This window comes from Lathamus discolor, chromosome 4 (assembly GCF_037157495.1).
Source record: "Lathamus discolor isolate bLatDis1 chromosome 4, bLatDis1.hap1, whole genome shotgun sequence".
Classification (NCBI taxonomy): domain Eukaryota; kingdom Metazoa; phylum Chordata; class Aves; order Psittaciformes; family Psittacidae; genus Lathamus; species Lathamus discolor.
Window position 1 is genome coordinate 125,295,968 of NC_088887.1, and position 6,739 is coordinate 125,302,706.

Sequence of the window (6,739 nt, forward strand, 5' to 3'; positions counted from 1 at the left end):
TAAGCTTTGCACAAACCTGAGGATGATGCAGACCACATTAGGACCACAAGCTGAAGTCTGCAGACCAAAGACTCCACTGCAAACCCATCTGAAATGTGTCTGTTTGTTGGATTGCTCTGATCAATAGGCACAGGCAGGACAGACCCTGCTGCTCACCAGAATAAAATAGCCTTGTTGAGGTTTATTCATCAGTTGTAACTGATGCTCCAGCAGAGCATCGGTTTTATTGCCTCTGATGGGCTTAACAGCTGGCCCTTATATTTGTAGAATAAATCATTCCACGAGCAAGAAAACACCAAACCCTCTATTATTAAGCAAATTTATCCACTAAGGTGTAGATTTTAGCTGAGTATTTCAACTCGGTTTGTTTATTAATGCACTCTGTTCTCATACACGCTCCCCAGTGAAATCTCTGCTAACAACACGGCTCAGAGAGAGCACAAATGCATTATCTTAGCCTGCTCAGAGCCATATTCATTAAACTTCATTACATGAATTTGGTCTCTTTTCTTTAGATCTTTAATTTTTTATTCCAAACGTGGATGGAATTCACTAACAGGATCAAAAGTTACTATGGGCAGAGTGGACTGACACACATGCATACATATGTATGTACTCAAGGAAATAGTATACGCTTCATTTCCTTCGGCATGCAGAACAGAAATGTAAAACCAAGCCAGTTATGTATGAAGTGTCTGAAGCTGTGTTTGCTGTGATTCTAAAGATGATTTACATGAATACTGCTTGGTTTTACTAAAAAGAAGACCTAGAGCTAGGAATATGCAATAAGTCCAGAAAGTCTGAAGACCGAATTGTGCTTGTAGTCACGGCAGCAACGTCGCAATTTAGCTCAGACTAACCTACAATCAATTCTCCATTACCCATAAATATGGGAGGGCTGGGATACCATGGGCAAAGGAAAAAACCCACCCAAAACACACAAATAATCAGTTCTGTAAAGCTTAAGTAACCTGAAGCAAGGCCACAGCTCTGCAGTAGTCAACCAACTTGGATGGATCCCTTGCAGAGGAGCAGATGCTGAGATTTGGATTTGGATTTAGATTTAGATTTAGATTTAGATTTAGATTTAGATTTAGATTTAGATTTAGATTTAGATTTAGATTGAGATGAGCTCTTAGGCAGAAGCTCTTCCCTGTGAGGGTGCTGAGGCGCTGGCCCAGGGTGCCCAGAGAAGCTGTGGCTGCCCCATCCCTGGCAGTGTTCAAGGCCAGGTTGGACACAGGGGCTTGGAGCAAGCTGCTCCAGTGGAAGGGGTCCCTGAATCAAGGCCCTCTGTGCCATAAAAGTCACTGCTGTCTTTGATGTGCAGCACTAACAAGTCCCAGGAGAAGCATTGATCTTTCCATAAGACTAAATTAAGGTTATCTGGACTCAGAATGATTTCACGCAGCTAGCTTGGATCATCTAGCCTAATCAAAGGAGGTCACCTGAAGGAGCCTGAGACTTAACAGCATTTATTTATGTGTCAGGAACAAAATGTCAAGAGTGTTCCAACTATAGGCTAAAAAACCATGAAAATAAAGCCAATATGGTTTGGGCTTATTTCTTTAATACAGAAATACGGCTGAATTTCCCACATATTCTCAGTAAATTCATATAAAATGAAGGAATTCAGTGTGGATAAATGAAGAAAACGCAGAATATGAAAATCCCAGCACTTTTTCTAGCCTTAGTTGCCTTCTAGGTGCTAATCACTTTCTTAGTGCTCATTACCTGCATCTTCAGTCTCTGAGTCATTATTTAATGAGGCCCAAAATTACAGAGCACTTTCTGACTGTTCACAAAGTAAACCAAGAGACAAACTTACCAAGGGCTGCAGTGTTTCATGGTCTTTCCTAAGGAGGCAATGCTCAACAGTGTGAAAACCCCACGGGGTCATAGAATCATAGAATCACAGAATGGTTTGGATTGGAAAGGACCTCAAGATCATCCAGTTCCAACCCCCCTGCCATGGGCAGGGACACCTCACACTAAACCATCCCACCCAAGGCTCTGTCCAACCTGGCCTTGAACACTGCCAGGGATGGAGCACTCACAACCTCCCTGGGCAACCCATTCCAGTGCCTCAGCACCCTAACAGGAAAGAATTTCCTCCTTATATCCAATCTAAACTTCCCCTGTTTCAGTTTGAACCCGTTACCCCTTGTCCTGTCACTGCAGTCCCTGATGAAGAGTCCCTCCCCAGCATCCCTATAGGCCCCCTTCAGGTACTGGAAGGCTGCTATTAGGTCCCCACACAGCTTCTCTTCTCCAGGCTCAACAGCCCCAACTTCCTCAGCCTGTCTTCATACGGGAGGTGCTCCAGTCCCCTGCTCATCCTCGTGGTCTCCTCTGGACTTGTTCCAGCAGTTCCATGTCCTTTTTATGTTGAGGACACCAGAACTGCACACAATGCTCCAGGTGAGGTCTCCCAAGAGCAGAGCAGAGGGGCAGGATCACCTCCTTCGCCCTGCTGGTCACGCTCCTTTTGATGCAGCCCAGGATACGGTTGCTTTCTGGGCTGCGAGCGCACACTGCAGCCGGCTCATGTTCATTTTCTCATTGACCAACACCCCAAGTCCTTCTCCGCAGGGCCGCTCTGAATCTCTTCAAAGGAGTTTGTAATAATCCATTTTCTCTGGCAGTCAAGGGGAGGTAAGAAGTCAAATAATTAAAACTGAAATCACTGATTTCCTGTACCTTGGTCATATTAGGCTAATACTTTAGATGTGTGTTAACAGCAGCTCACCATTAGCATTCCTATCACAGCCAGCAGAGATGAAACTGGGACTCATCAGGACACGAAGTACTCTTCATCTGATGGTGACTTGGGGAGCAATACTGCATGAGTTGTATCACCTCTCCAGGCCTCCATTTTCCACTTGTATAAAGCATTTAAAACCTAATGATGGTGATACACAAAAGCCACACATTGTTATTTATAACAGCATACTGCTGGGTATTCTTCTTAAGGATCATAGAATCCCAGGTTGGACGGGACCTCAAGGATCATCTGGTTTCTAGGAAAAGCATGACCTAGACTGGATGTCCCAGCACCCTGTCCAATCTTAACAGTGTCCAACTCTGGGGAATCCAGAATTTGGTCAAATACATGCATTTAAGCAAAATTTCTTCCTCCTTCCAGTAAAGAAATGCAGTGACCATCAAGCACTCCTGTTCTCTACAACCTGACATCCCCAGATCCCCCATCAGCTTAAATAATAGGATTCTCATCAATTACAGACACTGCTCTAATTAACTAAACTCCCTTGGCACTAACAGAATAATGTGTGTCTCACCACGCTTCCTTCTATCCCCGAAGACAACAGAAGGGGGAAGACAATGAGCTTGGAAGCATGCGATGGCCCAAGGGAGGAGCGGGGAGGTGATTTGTATGCAGCCCAGGTCACCAGGACAAAGCTGCGCCTCTCAGCTCTTTAGGCGCTCATAGGAAATGAGCACAGCAGCCTTGCTGTGGGTTATTAACTGCGTCTCCACTCGCATTGCTACAGCCTAATTGATACAGACTCTGACATAATCCTTCCTTTTCAGAGCAGCCTTTCCCAGGTAGAACAGAGGCGCATCACCGAGGTACTATGCACATGGGAACAATGCGCAGCTACTCCTTGTCTGCTGTAACCGGTGAATTTTCAGCATCCAAGAGTCTTATTTCTAAAGGAAAATGGGAAAATCAAGGAAAAAAATCATATTACTTGGCTCAGTCTACCAGCAATTAAGGAAAGAAGCAAGAAACCCACTATACTTTTATAGCCAGATGAATGCAGCGTTATAGGTGATTTAAAATTGGAGGGTATTTAAAGATGGTTAAAAGTATTTTGTCTGCATATGAGAGAAATAGCCTCAGTTCTAACAGAAGTTAGAGAAATTATTTGTCTTTTTCTTGGTTTCTCATTTAAAGGTCTAACCAATGGGGATTCCGCTTAAGAGGTTATTCAGTCACTCGGTACGTTTTCCTCACATAAGCAATTCTGAATCTCATTCCATTGCCCTCAGACCGCTCCTAAACTCACTCTCCCTCCTTAAACACTTTCCAATCCCATTTTTAATCCTGGCTAAGGTAAGAGCAGAACCCTCAGCAACGTTCCAGTGCCAGTGGCTTGCCAAAGGAGCCTTTTACACACAGCCTTGTCAGATACAGGCACTGTCACCCAGGACTGCTTGTACTTAAATCCAAAGCTATTTCAACTGCTTTCACTGCAGACAGGTTTGTGTTGCAAGTTAACAGATTTTTTTCCCGTATTATAAGTAATACACATTATATTCAACACACACAGTTATTATACAAATCATAAGAGCTTCACTCCTCAAAGTACCTAAAATCAGCAAGGCTTAAATCCATCGCTTCACTACACTGAGGCAATAACTTGATTAAATAACCTCAGATAATGACAAAAACCCCCTCACTGTGTCGTTTTGTGCCATGTCAAAAGGTGAATTAAAGCTGGTACCCTGTGCAATGCAGGGAGGCTGATGCAAACCTCCATCCTCGTTGCAGCGTGGTGCATTGGTGAAGAACGTGTAAACTTGCTGGGAAGAAAGCACAGCCGCTTCTCAGAATAGAAGAGTGGGAATAAGGCAAAGTATTACAGTTATAGCTTCACTGCATGACTTGTGTGCATATCTGTGCTCACATACATGTATCAAAAACCACTGTTGATTCAAGCACACTTCTACAATTCAAAGAACACATCCCAGATTAGCATTTAGCAGAATTTAGCCATGCTGGGATGCAATTTGTGTTCTGTTTTAGGGATGCTTGTGTGTTCTTCCTTGAGTTAAGCTTTTAACCTGTCAACAGACCAAGTATTACTTTTCAGTTCACATCAAATCATCAATGAATGACTTGCTCCTGATTTTGACTAAATATTTTTAGGTTAGACGTGCTATAAGTGCTGGGAAAGCAAGTGAGTCTATCAGCTGTAAAGGATGTGTTTGATTACTCTCTACAGAGACTCGATGACAAAGGCAGCTCCATAGATAACAGGATGTCCTGGCTTTAGCAGCAGCAGTCATTTTTCTCCTTCTTAGTAGCTGGTGCAGCGCTGTGGTTTTGACTTTCAGCCTGGGAACAGTGCTGATAACACCAATGTTTTTAGTTGCCGGTCAGAATGTTTAGTCTGACCAAGCACTTTCTGAGTCTCATGCTCTGCCAGGGAGGAGGAGAAGCTGGGAGGAAGCAGAGACAGGACACCTGACCCAAACTAGCCAAAGAGGTATTCCATACCACAGCACGTAATGCCCACCGTATAAACTGGAAGCAGTTACCTGGACGGGTTAGAACACTGCCAGGGTCAGGCTGGGTATCAGTTGGCGGGTGATGAGCGGTTGTACTCTCTTCCCTTGTTATTTCCCTTATCATTATTATTGGTGGTAGCAGCAGTGGTTTGTGTTATACCTTAGTTACTGGACTGTTCTCATCTCAACCCATGGGAGTTACATTCTTTTGATTCTCCTCCCCATCCCTCCGGGAGCAGGGGGAGGAAGGGCGGGGAGTGAGTGAACTGCTGTGTGGTTTTTCTGAATTACTGATTGGACTTAAACCACGACACAGGATGGTAGAATCACAGAAACAGACTGGTTTGTGTTGGAAGGGACCTTAAAGCTCATCCAACTCCAATCCCTGCCACAGGCAGGGACACCTTCCACTGGAGCAGCTTGCTCCAAGCCCCTGTGTCCAACCTGGCCTTGAGCACTGCCAGGGATGGGGCAGCCACAGCTTCTCTGGGCACCCTGTGCCAGCGCCTCAACACCCTCACAGGGAAGAGCTTCTGCCTAAAAGCTCATTGCAATCTCCCCTCTGGCAGGTTAAAGCCATTCCCCTTGTCTTGTCCCTACAGGCCCTTGTCCGAAGTCCCTCCCCAGGTTTCTTGTAGCCCCTTTAGGCACTGGAGCTGCTCTAAGGTCTCTCTTAAGGAGCCTTCTCTTCTCCAGAATGAACAAGCCCAATTTACAGAAAACCACCTAATTCAACTCTGAAGCCCCCATAGGATGCAGAATCCGCCCTGCCTTCTAGTTACCTGCTCTAGCACTGATTACTCACTGTTGAAAACCTTCTTGCATGCTGAACATTGCTGCCTTCCCTTGCTCCTTAAGGAACCTTCTCCAGGCTGCCCCAGCCCAGCTCTCTCAGCCTGGCTCCAGAGCAGAGCTGCTCCAGCCCTCGCAGCATCTCTACGGCCTCCTCTGGCCTCGCTCCCACAGCTCCACATCCCTCTTGGGCTGTTGCCCCAGAGCTGGATCAGGGCTGGAGGGGTGTCCCCCCAGAGCACAGCAGAGGGGCAGGATCCCCTCCCTGAGCTGCTGCTCACGCTCTGGGGGTGCAGCCCAGCACACGGTGGGGTTCTGCGCTCAGGCGCTCACTGAAGCAGGGTCATGGGGAGCTGCTCCTCACCCAGCACCCCAAGTCCTTCTCCTCAGGCTGCTCCATCCAGTCTCCCCCTGCCTGTGTTTGAGCTGGGATTGCCCAAACCAGGGGCAGGACCTTGCCCTTGTTAAACTCCATGAGGTTCACACAGTCCCACCTCTCCAGCCTGGTCAGGTCCCTGTGGATCCCATCCCTTTCCTCCACTGTCAATGGAGAGTTAGTTCTACCGAACTGTAGACAAACCCTGGATAGAAGTATCTTGTTTTTCATCCTGTCACTGTGAATTTCAGCAGGTCTCCAGCAGGTCTGGAGACACATTTACTAAAACACCTCCACGGGATTAACCTCATGTCT

At 46.2% G+C, this 6,739-nt stretch overlaps 1 long non-coding RNA gene across 1 annotated transcript; it reads right to left on the reverse strand.

Annotated features, from left to right (window-relative positions):
- Positions 1-2,749: 2,749 nt before the first annotated feature.
- LOC136012856 (uncharacterized) lies at positions 2,750-5,045 on the reverse strand. The gene is made up of 2 exons (XR_010611992.1): positions 4,470-5,045; positions 2,750-3,672 (listed from the first exon to the last, which is right to left on the reverse strand). It is a non-coding gene; the product is annotated as an uncharacterized LOC136012856 (long non-coding RNA).
- Between the last annotated feature and the right edge of the window lie 1,694 nt (positions 5,046-6,739).